The 18,266-nt window shown below is 43.0% G+C and overlaps 1 protein-coding gene across 1 annotated transcript in view; it reads left to right on the top strand.

Moving 5' to 3' along the window:
• Positions 1 to 18,266, top strand: part of TDRD3 (tudor domain containing 3) — a 517,375-nt gene that overhangs the window by 106,550 nt on the left and 392,559 nt on the right. The window lies entirely within an intron of this gene.

The raw sequence follows: 18,266 nt of genomic DNA, 5'->3' as shown, positions 1-18,266 counted from the left end.
TAGAAAAGTACATAGAGCTGAGCGCCAAAAGGTTTGACGACTTCAGACCTTACTTTGTAATAGTCCGGTTTTATAAAGCGTGCCTGTGAACTGTAATCTAGGTTTAGGACCGCTGAATTGCAGCTCATCCCAAGATTTTATTACATCTTAACACCAAACTGAGGTTATTGTCTTCTTGTTCTTTACTGCTTGTGTAAAAAACCTAATGATACATTTGAGGCCCTGGGATGATGGGTTGTAGTGAGGTGTGGTGTATTTCATTACTAGGTGTTGACAGTTGTTTGTATGTTTTCTTCTTTGTCATAGGCTTGAAATCTGATCTTAGTACATTGTGCTCTGAAATAAGACTTTTGTTGCTGCCACGTCTCTACACAGCAGCATGTGATGCAATATAATGATAGCCAAGATTTTTCTTTCTTTAATAATGTAATGAATTCTCTTTTGGTGAGCAAAAATTCATTCAAGATCTTAAAAATATCCAGTATCTAAAGTTTAGTAGCAGTCTCTAATGGTATCTGAGGTGTTCTAAGACACCGCTCCATCTGTTCATTGGTTTAGGTTGCTGGTATTTCCAATGTTGGGTCTCCGTGTTCGATGCGGGCTCAGGAGCTGAGCCTGCACCATACCTGTAAGATGCTGGCTGTTAATCAAAAAAAACAGAAGCATAAAAACTAATAATCACCTGGTCATTAACCCCTTTACCCCCAAGGGTGGTTTGCACGTTAATGACCAGGCCAATTTTTACAATTCTGACCACTGTCCCTTTATGAGGTTATAACTCCGAAACGCTTCAACGGATCCTGGTGATTCTGACATTGTTTTCTCGTGACATATTGTACTTCATGATAGTGGTAAAATTTCTTTGATAGTACCTGCGTTTATTTGTGAAAAAAACGGAAATTTGGCGAAAATTTTGAAAATTTCGCAATTTTCAAACTTTGAATTTTTATGCAATTAAATCACAGAGATATGTCACACAAAATACTTAATAAGTAACATTTCCCACATGTCTCCTTTACATCAGCATAATTTTGGAACCAATTTTTTTTTTTGTTAGGGAGTTATAAGGGTTAAAATTTGACCAGCAATTTCTCATTTTTACAACACCATTTTTTTTTAGGGACCACGTCTCATTTGAAGTCATTTTGAGGGGTCTATATGATAGAAAATGCCCAAGTGTGACACCATTCTAAAAACTGCACCCCTCAAGGTGCTCAAAACCACATTCAAGAAGTTTATTAACCCTTCAGGTGTTTAACCCCTTTACCCCCAAGGGTGGTTTGCACGTTAATGACCAGGCCAATTTTTACAATTCTGACCACTGTCCCTTTATGAGGTTATAACTCCGAAACGCTTCAACGGATCCTGGTGATTCTGACATTGTTTTCTCGTGACATATTGTACTTCATGATAGTGGTAAAATTTCTTTGATAGTACCTGCGTTTATTTGTGAAAAAAACGGAAATTTGGCGAAAATTTTGAAAATTTCGCAATTTTCAAACTTTGAATTTTTATGCAATTAAATCACAGAGATATGTCACACAAAATACTTAATAAGTAACATTTCCCACATGTCTCCTTTACATCAGCATAATTTTGGAACCAATTTTTTTTTTTGTTAGGGAGTTATAAGGGTTAAAAGTTGACCAGCAATTTCTCATTTTTACAACACCATTTTTTTTTAGGGACCACGTCTCATTTGAAGTCATTTTGAGGGGTCTATATGATAGAAAATGCCCAAGTGTGACACCATTCTAAAAACTGCACCCCTCAAGGTGCTCAAAACCACATTCAAGAAGTTTATTAACCCTTCAGGTGTTTAATAGGAATTTTTGGAATGTTTAAATAAAAATGAACATTTAACTTTTTTACACAAAAAATTTACTTCAGCTCCAATTTGTTTTATTTTACCAAGGGTAACAGGAGAAATTGGACCCAAAAAGTTGTTGTCCAATTTGTCCTGAGTACGCTGATACCCCATATGTGGCAGTAAACCACTGTTTGGGCGCATGGGAGAGCTCGGAAGGGAAGGAGCGCTATTTGACTTTTCAATGCAAACTTGACAGGAATTGAGATGGGACGCCATGTTGCGTTTGGAGAGCCACTGATGTGCCTAAACATTGAAACCCCCCACAAGTGACACCATTTTGGAAAGTAGACCCCCTAAGGAACTTATCTGGATGTGTGGTGAGCACTTTGACCCACCAAGTGCTTCACAGAAGTTTATAATGCAGAACCGTAAAAATAAAAAATCATATTTTTTCACAAAAATTATATTTTTGCCCCCAATTTTTTATTTTTCCAAGGGTAAGAGAAGAAATTGGACCTCAAAAGTTGTTGTCCAATTTGTCCTGAGTACGCTGATACCCCATATGTGGCAGTAAACCACTGTTTGGGCGCATGGGAGAGCTCGGAAGGGAAGGAGCGCAGTTTGACTTTTCAATGCAAAATTGACAGAAATTGAGATGGGACGCCATGTTGCGTTTGGAGAGCCACTGATGTGCCTAAACATTGAAACCCCCCACAAGTGACACCATTTTGGAAAGTAGACCCCCTAAGGAACTTATCTAGAGGTGTGGTGAGCACTTTGACCCACCAAGTGCTTCACAGAAGTTTATAATGCAGAACCGTAAAAATAAAAAATCATATTTTTTCACAAAAATTATATTTTTGCCCCCAATTTTTTATTTTTCCAAGGGTAAGAGAAGAAATTGGACCTCAAAAGTTGTTGTCCAATTTGTCCCGAGTACGCTGATACCCCATATGTGGCAGTAAACCACTGTTTGGGCGCATGGGAGAGCTCGGAAGGGAAGGAGCGCCGTTTGACTTTTCAATGCAAAATTGACAGGAATTGAGATGGGACGCCATGTTGCGTTTGGAGAGCCACTGATGTGCCTAAACATTGAAACCCCCCACAAGTGACACCATTTTGGAAAGTAGACCCCCTAAGGAACTTATCTAGAGGTGTGGTGAGCACTTTGACCCACCAAGTGCTTCACAGAAGTTTATAATGCAGAACCGTAAAAATAAAAAATCATATTTTTTCACAAAAATTATATTTTTGCCCCCAATTTTTTATTTTTCCAAGGGTAAGAGAAGAAATTGGACCTCAAAAGTTGTTGTCCAATTTGTCCCGAGTACGCTGATACCCCATATGTGGCAGTAAACCACTGTTTGGGCGCATGGGAGAGCTCGGAAGGGAAGGAGCGCCGTTTGACTTTTCAATGCAAAATTGACAGGAATTGAGATGGGACGCCATGTTGCGTTTGGAGAGCCACTGATGTGCCTAAACATTGAAACCCCCCACAAGTGACACCATTTTGGAAAGTAGACCCCCTAAGGAACTCATCTGGATGTGTGGTGAGCACTTTGACCCACCAAGGGCTTCACAGAAGTTTATAATGCAGAGCCATAAAAATAAAACAAAATTTTTTTCCCACAAAAATTATTTTTTAGCCCCCAGTTTTGTATTTTCCCTAGGGTAAGAGGAGAAATTGGACCACAAAAGTTGTTGTCCAATTTGTCCTGAGTACGCTGATACCCCATATGTGGGGGGGAACCACCGTTTGGGCGCATGGGAGGGTTCGGAAGGGAAGGAGCGCCATTTGGAATGCAGACTTAGATGGAATGGTCTGCAGGCGTCACATTGCGTTTGCAGAGCCCCTAATGTACCTAAACAGTAGAAACCCCCCACAAGTGACACCATTTTGGAAAGTAGACCCCCTAAGGAACTCATCTTGATGTGTTGTGAGAGCTTTAAACCCCCAAGTATTTCACTACAGTTTATAACGCAGAGCCATGCAAATAAAAAATATTTTTTTTTCCACAAAAATTATATTTTAGCCCCCAGTTTTGTATTTTTCCAAGGTTAGCAGGAGAAATTGGACCCTAAATGTTGTTGTCCAATTTGTCCTGAGTACGCTGATACCCGATATGTGGGGGGGAACCACCGTTTGGGCGCATGGGAGGGCTCGGAAGGGAAGGAGCATCATTTGGAATGCAGACTTAGATGGATTGGTCTGCAGGCGTCACATTGCGTTTGCAGAGCCCCTAATGTACCTAAACAGTAGAAACCCCCCACAAGTGACCCCATATTGGAAACTAGACCCCTCAATGAACTTATCTAGATGTGTTGTGAGAACTTTGAACCCCCAAGTGTTTCACTACAGTTTATAACGCAGAGCCGTGAAAATAAAAAATCTTTTTGTTTTCCCACAAAAATTATTTTTTAGCCCCCAGTTTTGTATTTTCCCAAGGGTAACAGGAGAAATTGGTCCACAAAAGTTGTTGTCCAATTTGTCCTGAGTACGCTGATACCCGATATGTGGGGGGGAACCACCGTTTGGGCGCATGGGAGGGCTCGGAAGGGAAGGAGCATCATTTGGAATGCAGACTTAGATGGATTGGTCTGCAGGCGTCACATTGCGTTTGCAGAGCCCCTAATGTACCTAAACAGTAGAAACCCCCCACAAGTGACCCCATATTGGAAACTAGACCCCTCAATGAACTTATCTAGATGTGTTGTGAGAACTTTGAACCCCCAAGTGTTTCACTACAGTTTATAACGCAGAGCCGTGAAAATAAAAAATCTTTTTGTTTTCCCACAAAAATTATTTTTTAGCCCCCAGTTTTGTATTTTCCCAAGGGTAACAGGAGAAATTGGTCCACAAAAGTTGTTGTCCAATTTGTCCTGAGTACGCTGATACCCCATATGTTGGGGTAAACCCCTGTTTGGGCACACAGGAGAGCTCGGAAGGGAAGGAGCACTGTTTTACTTTTTCAACGCAGAATTGGCTGGAATTGAGATCGGACGCCATGTCGTGTTTGGAGAGCCCCTGATGTGCCGAAACAGTGGAAACCCCCCAATTATAACTGAAACCCTAATCTAAACACACCCCTAACCCTAATTCCAACGGTAACCCTAACCACACCTCTAACCCTGACACACCCCTAACCCTAATCCCAACCCTATTCCCAACTGTAAATGTAATCTAAACCCTAACCCTAACTTTAGCCCCAACCCTAACTGTAGCCCCAACCCTAACCCTAACCCTAATCCTAGCCCTAACCCTAGCCCTAACCCTAGCCCTAACCCTAGCCCTAACCCTAGCCCTAGCCCTAACCCTAGCCCTAACCCTAGCCCTAACCCTAGCCCTAACCCTAGCCCTAGCCCTAACCCTAGCCCTAACCCTAGCCCTAACCCTAGCCCTAACCCTAACCCTAGCCCTAACCCTAGCCCTAACCCTAGCCCTAACCCTAGCCCTAACCCTAGCCCTAACCCTAGCCCTAATGGGAAAATGGAAATAAATACATTTTTTTTTATTTTTCCCTAACTAAGGGGGTGATGAAGGGGGGTTTGATTTACTTTTATAGCGAGTTTTTTAGCGGATTTTTATGATTGGCAGCCGTCACACACTGAAAGACCCTTTTTATTGCAAAAAATATTTTTTGCAATACCACATTTTGAGAGCTATAATTTTTCCATATTTTGGTCCACAGAGTCATGTGAGGTCTTGTTTTTTGCGGGACGAGTTGACGTTTTTATTGAAAACATTTTTGGGCACGTGACATTTTTTTATCGCTTTTTATTCCGATTTTTGTGAGGAAGAATGACCAAAAGCCAGCTATTCATGAATTTCTATTGGGGGAGGCGTTTATACCGTTCCGCGTTTGGTAAAATTGATAAATCAGTTTTATTCTTCGGGTCAGTACGATTACAGCGATACCTCATTTATATCATTTTTTTATGGTTTGGTGCTTTTATACGATAAAAACTATTTTACAGAAAAAATAATTATTTTTGCATCGCTTTATTCTCAGGACTATAACTTTTTTATTTTTTTGCTGATGATGCTGTATGGCGGCTCTTTTTTTGCGGGACAATATGACGCTTTCAGCGGTACCATGGTTATTTATATCTGTCCTTTTGATCGCGTGTTATTCCACTTTTTGTTCGGCGGTATGATAATAAAGCGTTGTTTTTTGCCTCGTTTTTTTTTTTTTTTTCTTACGGTGTTTACTGAAGGGGTTAACTAGTGGGCCAGTTTTATAGGTCGGGCCGTTACGGACGCGGCGATACTAAATATGTGTACTTTTATTGGTTTTTTTTTTTTATTTAGATGAAGAAATGTATTTATGGGAATAATATTTTTTTTTTTTTTTCATTATTTTGGAATATTTTTTTTTATTTTTTTTACACATTTGGAAATTTTTTTTTTTACTTTTTTACTTTGTCCCAGGGGGGGACATCACAGATCAGTGATCTGACAGTTTGCACAGCACTCTGTCAGATCACTGATCTGATAGGAGTGCAGGCTGCTTCACAGTGCCTGCTCTGAGCAGGCTCTGTGAAGCCACCTCCCTCCCTGCAGGACCCGGATCCGCGGCCATCTTGGATCCGGGGCTCGAGCAGGGAGGGAGGTGAGGAGACCCTCGCAGCAACGCGATCACATCGCGTTGCTGCGGGGGGCTCAGGGAAGCCCGCAGGGAGCCCCCTCCCTGCGCGGTGCTTCCCTGTACCGCCGGCACATCGCGATCATCTTTGATCGCGGTGTGCCAGGGGTTAATGTGCCGGGGGCGGTCCGTGACCGCTCCTGGCACATAGTGCCGGATGTCAGCTGCGATAAGCAGCTGACACCCGGCCGCGATCGGCCGCGCTCCCCCCGTGAGCGCGGCCGATCGGCTATGACGTACTATCCCGTCCAGGGTCAGATAAGCCCAGGGCACCTCGACGGGATAGTACGTCTAAGGTCACAGAGGGGTTAATAGGAATTTTTGGAATGTTTAAATAAAAATGAACATTTAACTTTTTTACACAAAAAATTTACTTCAGCTCCAATTTGTTTTATTTTACCAAGGGTAACAGGAGAAATTGGACCCAAAAAGTTGTTGTCCAATTTGTCCTGAGTACGCTGATACCCCATATGTGGCAGTAAACCACTGTTTGGGCGCATGGGAGAGCTCGGAAGGGAAGGAGCGCTATTTGACTTTTCAATGCAAAATTGACAGGAATTGAGATGGGACGCCATGTTGCGTTTGGAGAGCCACTGATGTGCCTAAACATTGAAACCCCCCACAAGTGACACCATTTTGGAAAGTAGACCCCCTAAGGAACTTATCTGGATGTGTGGTGAGCACTTTGACCCACCAAGTGCTTCACAGAAGTTTATAATGCAGAACCGTAAAAATAAAAAATCATATTTTTTCACAAAAATTATATTTTTGCCCCCAATTTTTTATTTTTCCAAGGGTAAGAGAAGAAATTGGACCCAAAAAGTTGTTGTCCAATTTGTCCTGAGTACGCTGATACCCCATATGTGGCAGTAAACCACTGTTTGGGCGCATGGGAGAGCTCGGAAGGGAAGGAGCGCAGTTTGACTTTTCAATGCAAAATTGACAGAAATTGAGATGGGACGCCATGTTGCGTTTGGAGAGCCACTGATGTGCCTAAACATTGAAACCCCCCACAAGTGACACCATTTTGGAAAGTAGACCCCCTAAGGAACTTATCTAGAGGTGTGGTGAGCACTTTGACCCACCAAGTGCTTCACAGAAGTTTTTTCCCACAAAAATTATTTTTTAGCCCCCAGTTTTGTATTTTCCCTAGGGTAACAGGAGAAATTGGACCCCAAAAGTTGTTGTCCAATTTGTCCTGAGTACGCTGATACCCCATATGTGGGGGGGAACCACCGTTTGGGCGCATGGGAGGGTTCGGAAGGGAAGGAGCGCCATTTGGAATGCAGACTTAGATGGAATGGTCTGCAGGCGTCACATTGCGTTTGCAGAGCCCCTAATGTACCTAAACAGTAGAAACCCCCCACAAGTGACACCATTTTGGAAAGTAGACCCCCTAAGGAACTCATCTTGATGTGTTGTGAGAGCTTTGAACCCCCAAGTATTTCACTACAGTTTATAACGCAGAGCCATGCAAATAAAAAATATTTTTTTTTCCACAAAAATTATATTTTAGCCCCCAGTTTTGTATTTTTCCAAGGTTAGCAGGAGAAATTGGACCCTAAATGTTGTTGTCCAATTTGTCCTGAGTACGCTGATACCCGATATGTGGGGGGGAACCACCGTTTGGGCGCATGGGAGGGCTCGGAAGGGAAGGAGCATCATTTGGAATGCAGACTTAGATGGATTGGTCTGCAGGCGTCACATTGCGTTTGCAGAGCCCCTAATGTACCTAAACAGTAGAAACCCCCCACAAGTGACCCCATATTGGAAACTAGACCCCTCAATGAACTTATCTAGATGTGTTGTGAGAACTTTGAACCCCCAAGTGTTTCACTACAGTTTATAACGCAGAGCCGTGAAAATAAAAAATCTTTTTGTTTTCCCACAAAAATTATTTTTTAGCCCCCAGTTTTGTATTTTCCCAAGGGTAACAGGAGAAATTGGTCCACAAAAGTTGTTGTCCAGTTTGTCCTGAGTACGCTGATACCCCATATGTGAGGGTAAACCCCTGTTTGGGCACACAGGAGAGCTCGGAAGGGAAGGAGCACTGTTTTACTTTTTCAACGCAGAATTGGCTGGAATTGAGATCGGACGCCATGTCGTGTTTGGAGAGCCCCTGATGTGCCGAAACAGTGGAAACCCCCCAATTATAACTGAAACCCTAATCTAAACACACCCCTAACCCTAATTCCAACGGTAACCCTAACCACACCTCTAACCCTGACACACCCCTAACCCTAATCCCAACCCTATTCCCAACTGTAAATGTAATCTAAACCCTAACCCTAACTTTAGCCCCAACCCTAACTGTAGCCCCAACCCTAACCCTAACCCTAGCCCTAACCCTAGCCCTAACCCTAGCCCTAACCCTAACCCTAGCCCTAACCCTAGCCCTAAACCTAGCCCTAACCCTAGCCCTAACCCTAGCCCTAACCCTAACCCTAACCCTAGCCCTAACCCTAGCCCTAACCCTAGCCCTAACCCTAACCCTAGCCCTAGCCCTAACCCTAGCCCTAACCCTAGCCCTAGCCCTAACCCTAGCCCTAACCCTAGCCCTAGCCCTAACCCTAGCCCTAATGAGAAAATGGAAATAAATACATTTTTTTTTATTTTTCCCTAACTAAGGGGGTGATGAAGGGGGGTTTGATTTACTTTTATAGCGAGTTTTTTAGCGGATTTTTATGATTGGCAGCCGTCACACACTGAAAGACCCTTTTTATTGCAAAAAATATTTTTTGCAATACCACATTTTGAGAGCTAGAATTTTTCCATATTTTGGTCCACAGAGTCATGTGAGGTCTTGTTTTTTGCGGGACGAGTTGACGTTTTTATTGAAAACATTTTTGGGCACGTGACATTTTTTTATCGCTTTTTATTCCGATTTTTGTGAGGAAGAATGACCAAAAGCCAGCTATTCATGAATTTCTATTGGGGGAGGCGTTTATACCGTTCCGCGTTTGGTAAAATTGATAAATCAGTTTTATTCTTCGGGTCAGTACGATTACAGCGATACCTCATTTATATCATTTTTTTATGGTTTGGCGCTTTTATACGATAAAAACTATTTTACAGAAAAAATAATTATTTTTGCATCGCTTTATTCTCAGGACTATAACTTTTTTATTTTTTTGCTGATGATGCTGTATGGCAGCTCTTTTTTTGCGGGACAATATGACGCTTTCAGCGGTACCATGGTTATTTATATCTGTCCTTTTGATCGCGTGTTATTCCACTTTTTGTTCGGCGGTATGATAATAAAGCGTTGTTTTTTGCCTCGTTTTTTTTTTTTTTTTCTTACGGTGTTTACTGAAGGGGTTAACTAGTGGGCCAGTTTTATAGGTCGGGCCGTTACGGACGCGGCGATACTAAATATGTGTACTTTTATTGGTTTTTTTTTTTTATTTAGATGAAGAAATGTATTTATGGGAATAATATTTTTTTTTTTTTTTCATTATTTTGGAATATTTTTTTTTATTTTTTGTACACATTTGGAAAATTTTTTTTTTACTTTTTTACTTTGTCCCAGGGGGGAACATCACAGATCAGTGATCTGACAGTTTGCACAGCACTCTGTCAGATCACTGATCTGACTTGCAGCACTGCAGCCTTCACAGTGCCTGCTCTGAGCAGGCTCTGTGAAGCCACCTCTCTCCCTGCAGGACCCGGATCCGCGGCCATCTTGGATCCGGGGCTCGAGCAGGGAGGGAGGTGAGGAGACCCTCGCAGCAACGCGATCACATCGCGTTGCTGCGGGGGGCTCAGGGAAGCCCGCAGGGAGCCCCCTCCCTGCGCGGTGCTTCCCTGCACCGCCGGCACATCGCGATCATCTTTGATCGCGGTGTGCCAGGGGTTAATGTGCCGGGGGCGGTCCGTGACCGCTCCTGGCACATAGTGCCGGATGTCAGCTGCGATAAGCAGCTGACACCCGGCCGCGATCGGCCGCGCTCCCCCCGTGAGCGCGGCCGATCGGCTATGACGTACTATCCCGTCCAGGGTCAGATAAGCCCAGGGCACCTCGACGGGATAGTACGTCAAAGGTCACAGAGGGGTTAAGAGGTTAAGGGCAAAGAGCCAGAGTCATAAAAATAAATTTTAAAAAGTAAACTTGTTTTAATCTTTTAGTGACCACCAATACGTCTTTCTACTGACCTTTGATAGAAGAGCCTAGCATCCCCCGACAGGTGACAATCCAGCAGCTGCCAGCAGTACTCTGTAGCTGACAACTTGGGTGGGTTAATTTATTCACCACCCCCCTTCCATAAATTAATAGTACACCTGAAAATAAGAAACTAGGTAATTTATCATAGCAGAGTAATCTGCTTCTTTCTCCTTCTGATATGATGTTCATTCTTCGTCTTCCGTGAATACAGATTTTCCCATTATTGAGATGGGAGAGGACAGTTGGTGTCATAAAGTTCTATGGAGAACTGTGACTGTAATTTCAGGAGAACTTGCAGTAGAATGTCTGTCTGCCTCTAGCTTCTCCTCTCACAATAACATTGTAAAAGCAGGAACTGCCATCTCCTGGCTCATTAATGTGAAATGTGTCTTCACTGAATACCGATTTTACCTGTGAATTCACCGTGAAAGATCACTCCAGGAGGAGAAAGAAGCAGATTTTTCAGCTAAAATTTATTACAATGTTTATTATTTTCATGTGTACTTTGGATTTCTGAAACAAAAACGACGGTTACTCTTTATAGATGGTGTTTTTTAAATACCGTAATTGGAGAACCATTAGGCTGTGTGCACACGATGCAGATTTGGTGCAGAATTTTGCACATCTGCACTTAGGCTATGTGCACACGTTCAGGATTTCTTGCAGAAAATTCCTGAGAATTCCGGACATTTTCTGCAAGAAAACAGCATGCGTTTTTGCCGCGGTTTTGCCGCGTTTTTGCCGCGTTTTTTTCCGGACACTTCCCAATGCATTTTGGAGTGGGAAATGCGCAAAAAAAACGGAAAATTAATGAACATGCTGCGTTTTTTGCCGCAATGCGTTTTTTTCGCGGAAAAAAACGCATCATGTGCACAAAACATGCGGAATTCATTCTAAATTATGGGATCCTTATTGTATGCGTTTTTTTGCGGTTTTATAGCGTTTTTATCGGGAAAAACCACGAAAAAACCGCGAAAAAAACGCAACGTGTGAACACAGCCTAAATCTGCATCTCCTGGCAGAATCCGCAGGTGCGTTTTTTTATGCGTTTTTTGTGTGTTTTTGGTGCGTTTTTGATGCGTTTTTTACCAATGGATTTCTATTATGGAGGGGTGCAGAAACGCTGCAGAACTGCACAAAAGAAGTGACATGCACTTCTTTGAAATCTGCAGCGTTTCTGCACAGATTTTTCTGCACCATGTGCACAGCTTTTTTTTTTTCACATTGATTTACATTGTACTGTAATCACAGTGCAGTTCTGCAGCGTTTCTGCTGCAGAAAAATCTGCAGTTCTGCACTAAATCTGCATTGTGTGCACATACCCTTACACTTCCATCCAGTTCCCAGGCAACATATATTTAACATATGTTTCTGCTGTTGAACAACTTTTTCAAAATTCTGAACAATTACTTTAACCCCTTCACGACATGCACCGTACTAGTACTGCGCATGCCGTATCACCCCCTTTGATGTGGGCTCCGGTGGTGAGCCCACATCAAAGTCGCGACATGTCAGCTGTTTTGTACAGCTGACATGTGCGCGCAATAGCGGCGAGTGAAATCGCTATTCACAGACACAGACAGCGGTATTTAACTACCGCATCCGGCCGGGCGGCCGGAAATGACGTCATCGCCGACCCCCGTCACATGATTGGGGGTCGGCGATGCATCAGGAAGGTAACCATAGAGGTCCTTGAGACCTCTATGGTTCCTGATGCAGGCCTGCTGTGAGCGCCCCCCCTGTGGTCGGCGCTCACAGCACACCTGCATTTCAGCTACATAGCAGTGATCTGATGATCGCTGTTATGTAGCTGAACCGATCAAGTGATGCCAGCTTCTAGCCTCCCATGGAGGCTATTGAAGCATGGCACAAGTAAAAAAAAAATGTTTTTAAAAATATGAAAAAAATATAAAAAATATAAAAGTTTAAATCACCCCCCTTTCGCCCCATCCTAAATAAAACAATAAAAAAAAATCAAACATACACATATTTCGTATCGCAGTGTTCAGAATCGCCCGATCTATCAATTAAAAAAAAGCATTAACCTGATCGCTAAACGGCGTAGCGAGAAAAATATCCGAAACGCCAGAATTCCGTTTTTTTGGTCACCGCGACATTGCATTAAAATGCAATAACGGGCGATCAAAAGAACGTATCTGTGCAAAAATGGTATCATTAAAAACATCAGCTCGGCATGCAAAAAATAAGCCCTCACTCGACCCCAGATCACGAAAAATGGAGATGCTACAAGTATTGGAAAATGGCACTTTTTTTTTTTTTTTTTTAGCAAAGTTTGGAATTTTTTTTCACTACTTAGATAAAAAATAACCTAGTCATGTTAGGTGTCTATGAACTCGTAATGACCTAGAGAATCATAATGGCAGGTTAATTTTAGCATTTAGTGAACCTAGCAAAAAAGCCAAACAAAAAACAAGTGTGGGATTGCACTTTTTTTGCAATTTCACCGCACTTGGAATTTTTTTCCCGTTTTCTAGTAAAAGACATGGTAAAACCAATGGTGTCGTTCAAAAGTACAACTTGTCCCGCAAAAAATAAGCCCTCACATGACCATATTGACGGAAAAATAAAAAAGTTATGGCTCAGGGAAGGAGGGAAGTGAAAAACGAAAACGCAAAAATGAAAAAGGGCCGCGACTTGAAGGGGTTAAATATAAAAAAAGAAATACATGGAAATAATCCCAGCAGCTGCTCCTTTTTATTATACTACTTTTTTTTTTTTTAATTCACTTTTTGATCAAACCTTGTACAATTTCTGTATGCAAGGAATTGTTCAACGTGCGCTGTGTTAGTGTCCCAGGAAATCAGGTGTTAGCCCCTTTCTCCATCCTACAAAAACTGTCATTGTTTCTTAAGCTGGTTATACACACAAATTGTATTATACTTGCACAAATTGGCTTATACTTACAGTTTTGCCTTGCCTCTTTGCTAGCCTTGCCTCTTTGCTATCCTTGGTTTGCCTCTAGGCTTGTCTTGCCTTGCCTCTAGGCTTTCTGTGCTTCTAGGCTTGCCGTGTCTCTAGACTTGCCTTGCCTCTAGGCTTGCTTTACCTCTAGGCTTGGTGTGTCTCTAGGCTTGCCTTGCTTCTAGCCTTGCTTTGCCTCTAGGCTTGCCTTGCCTCCAGGCTTGCCTTGCCTCTAGGCTTGCTTTGCCTCTACGCTTGCTTTGCCTCTAGGCTTGCTTTGCCCCAGGCTTGCTTTGCCTCTAGGCTTGCCTTGCCTCTAGGCTTGCCTTGCCTCTAGGTTTGGTTTGCCTCTAGGCTTGCCTTGCCTCTAGGCTTGCCTTGCCTCTAGGTTTGGTTTGCCTCTAGGCTTGCCTTGCCTCTAGGCTTGCCTTGCCTCTAGGTTTGGATTGCCTCTAGGCTTTCCTTGCCTCTAGGCTTGGTGTGCCTCTAGGCTTGCCTTGCCTCTAGGCTTGGTTTGCCTCTAGGCTTTCCTTGCCTATTGGCTTTCTGTTTGTAGTGAGCATTGTGCTCTTAGCAGCTTGTACTAGTGGCGTGTTCATGGTCCAAACTAAACATTCTGCCAGGTTACTAGCATGCTCTCCAGCATGGGAGAAGCACAGAAGCACTAAAGCATAGAACCTGTAAGTGACGTGTGCTCATTGTCTGCAGTGAAACTGCAGACAAGCTGATATCCTGGGCAATGAGGTGCACACTGTTGAATGAAAACCCCTTTTCTATTGTTGAGAACGGAGCAGTTTTTTCATAGATTGGTAAATGTAGATTACAAAGTTGTTTGTATTTACCAGCACCTAGCAATTTTACCCATTAATGAAGATAAGACAACCCTTTTTAAGTTCAGTGGTCTCTTGGATCTGTGTAAGAATGCATTACATATATGTATCGTGTGTGTGTGTATGTGTGTATATGTGTGTATATGTGTATATATATATATATATATATATATATATATATATATATATCAGGGCCGGCTCCAGGTTTTTGAGGGCCCTGGGCAAAAGAGTCTGTGGGCCCCTCCCCTTCAACACATACCATGATTCATGATCGCATATAACACAGCCACGCAGTATATAGCACAGCCCATGTAGCATATAACAGCCCATATAGTATATAGCACAGCCACATATTATATAACACAGCCCACATAATAGATAACATGGCCCACATAGTATATAGAACAGCCATATAGTATATAGCACAGCCACATAGTATATAACACAGCCCACACAGTATATAGAACAGCCATGTAGTATATAGCACAGCCCACGTAGCATATAACAGCCCATATAGTATATAGCACAGCCACATAGTATATAACATGGCCCATGTAGTATATAGAACAGCCATGTAGTATATAGCACAGCCCACGTAGCATATAACAGCCCATATAGTATATTGTTGTGAATTCTGTTGTCGAGCTCCCTCCTGTGGTCGTGAATGGTACTTCGGCGAGTTCTGTCTATGGGCTCCCTCTGGTGGCTATGAGTGAAGCTGCGGCTTCTGAGGTTCCTTACACAGGTGACGTGGTTTATCCTTTGGTTGGCTGCTCTATTTAACTCCTCTCAGATCGTTACTCCATGCCAGCTGTCAATGTTTTTGCATTTGTTCAGTTCGCTCCTGGATCTCTCTGGTGACCTGCCTTCTCCTGCAGAAGCTAAGTTCCTGATAGTCATTATTTGTTCACTTTTTTCTTGTCCATTTGGTTATCATGATTTTGTCTTGCTAGCTGGAAGCTCTGGGATGCAGAGTGGTCCCTCCGCACCGTGAGTCGGTGCGGAGGTCTTTTTTGCACACTCTGCGTGGTCTTTTGTAGGTTTTTGTGCTGATCGCAAAGTTACCTTTCCTATCCTCTGTCTATTTAGTAAGTCTGGCCTCCCTTTGCTGAAACTTGTTTTCATTTCTGCGTTTGTGACTTTCATCTTTACTCACAGTCAATATATGTGGGGGGCTTCCTTTACCTTTGGGGAGTTTCTCTGAGGCAAGGTAGGCTTTATTTTCTATCTCTAGGGCTAGATAGTTCTTAGGCTGTGACGAGGTGCCTAGGTCTGGTCAGGAGCGCTCCACGGCTATTTCTAGTGTGTGTGATAGGATTAGGGCTTGCGGTCAGCAGAGTTCCCACATCCCAGAGCTCGTCCTGTATGAGGTTTAACTATCAGGTCATTCCAGGTGCTCCTAACCACCAGGTCATAACAGTATATAACACAGCCATGTAGTATATAGCACAGGTGTAGTATACAGCACAGCCCCCCTCCCCCCAAGAATGGCCCCATAGTCCAGTACTCACTGTTATAGTTACACAAATAAAAAAACACTCCTCACCTCTCAACGTGCCCGCGCTGCTCCCTGCTCCGGTCTCTGCGGCTGCCGCTGCACAGCCTGACACACAGTGAGTGCGCGATGACGTCATCGCGCACCCGCAGCGGCAGTGTCAGAGGCAGAGTGGGGAATGATGGGAGAGGGAGCGTCAGGTGACCTAATGGAGAGAGAGTTTGGAGCGTGTGGATCCAATAGGATTCACGTTCCTTGACCTTGAAGTTTTTTTTTACCCTATTTCCTCCCCTTCTCGTCATGGGGACATGGTCTATAATCTGGTACTTAAGTTGAGCAATATTATGGTTACCTTGCTGAAAATGAGCCGGGATTGGAAGGAGTGTCCTACCACATCTGATGGTAGACTTGTGCAGGGATATGGGGTCTCGGATATGTTGGGTTGTTTCACCCACAAAGCCGAGACCGCAAGGACACTTTATAAGATGTACGGCAAAGGAGGAATCAAATGTAAAAGGTCCCTTAATCGGGAACCTCCGTCCCGAACGGGGATGTGTAAAAGAATCACCCTTGGAGATATTGGAGCACTGGAGGCAATTCAAACAGGGGAATGTCCCATTGCGTGATGGTGAGAAAACTCTTTGTGTGGGACCCCTATTAGTGGGGCCCACATCAGCCCTCACCAAGTGATCCTTGATATTCGGATATCTCTTGTTACAGATAATAGGTTTAGAATCGAACTCCTTGACCTGTGCATATGCATTTTTTAGGATATCCCAATGTTTGAAAACACATTGATTAACAATATAATTAAAGGGATGGAACGTATTGACGAAAGCCAATCGAGGTACTTTGTCTTCTGGTTGACCTGCATGTTGCACCGTTTTTCTCCAAAAGTATATGTTTGGGGTACCCTGTTTTTCGAAATTTGGTGTTCATTTCATGATGTCTGATAAGACAGGTATCGGAACTAGAAACTATTCGATCTATTCTGTCATGTTGCGATTTTGATTTTGGGAGAGCTCTTTTCACATGTTTCGGATGACAACTGTCGTACATCAATAAACTGTTTCTGTCTGTGGGTTTGAAGTACAGATCAGTTTCATTGGTTCTGTCATTTTTAATGATAACCATAGTGCCCAAAAAATTCATGGAAGTAAGGTCATAAGATAAGGAAAATGTCAAACCCAGTAAACAGGAATTGAGATCCCTATGGAAGGAGAGGAGGGTCTCAACATCACCTGTCCAAATATGAAAAACATAATCTATGTAACGTCGCCAGTATATTACATGTGGCATGAAGCTGGTATGTGAATATACGTAAGATATTTCAAATTGGTCCATGAAGATGTTGGCTTATGGGGGTGCCATATTGGACCCCATGGCTGTGCCCCTCTTTTGTATATAAAACTTATCTTCAAAAATGAAAATATTTCGGGTCAATATTAATGTGAGTAGGTCCCTACAAAAGTCCTGATGGTGACTGGAAAAATTCGTATGGCGAGAGAGAAAAGACATTACAGACTCCATCCAAACGCCATCTTGATGTCTGATGCTAGTGTACAGACTGTTTACATCCATGGTCACTAACTTACAGTCATCTGGTAATTTACCTATGTTGTTGAGGGATGTCAAGAAATCAGTTGTATCCTTAAGGAAAGATTTGATGGATGGTACAAGGGGAGACAGGATTTTTTCTAGCGTAATGGCTAAGGGAGATAATGTAGAGTCAGTGGAAGCGACCATAGGACGTCCGGGGGGTATTGATGGACGCTTATGTATTTTAGGGAGAGTGTAGAATACCGGTATAACCAGATGCTGATTGACCAAGAATTCTCCCAGTTTTTCATCTATTGAACCCAATTCAATATAGTGTGTTACGAGATTTTTTATTTCTCTAGCTATCTCAAAAGTGAGATTACTATTAATAGGCTGATATGTGTCCAAGTCACTGTGTTGTGCTCGTATCTCGTCCATATAGTAGAATAGCCTACTATATAATCATCCAATACTGTCTGTTTGTCTGTAAGGGAAACCCCGCGTCGCTGATTGGTCGTGTCAGCCGCCTGCAACCAATCAGCGACAGACGCAGTCCAACCGCGAATCGACCTCGGGATTTGAACCACGCTTCGCTGATTGGTCACGCCCGGCCCACCAGAGCCCCATATTTGATATGCCACATTCTTCATGAATGTGGAAAGAAGGACTTGAGCTGCACCCCGGTAAGCAGGGAGTACTCCACCTTCCACTATATGTGATAGCCTTGGTGTTTTTAGTTACTCTCTCCGTGTTTTTTATTTTTTTTATTTTTACATATTCCAGCCTGGGTCATTGAAAGCTGAGCATGTGGTTCAATACCTTCCGATAATTTGGGCAGGAATATGCGACGGATCTGAGCTCCGGC

This window comes from Ranitomeya imitator, chromosome 3 (assembly GCF_032444005.1).
Source record: "Ranitomeya imitator isolate aRanImi1 chromosome 3, aRanImi1.pri, whole genome shotgun sequence".
In the NCBI taxonomy this organism is placed as follows: Eukaryota; Metazoa; Chordata; class Amphibia; order Anura; family Dendrobatidae; genus Ranitomeya; species Ranitomeya imitator.
This window is presented reverse-complemented; position numbering and strand designations above follow the sequence as displayed.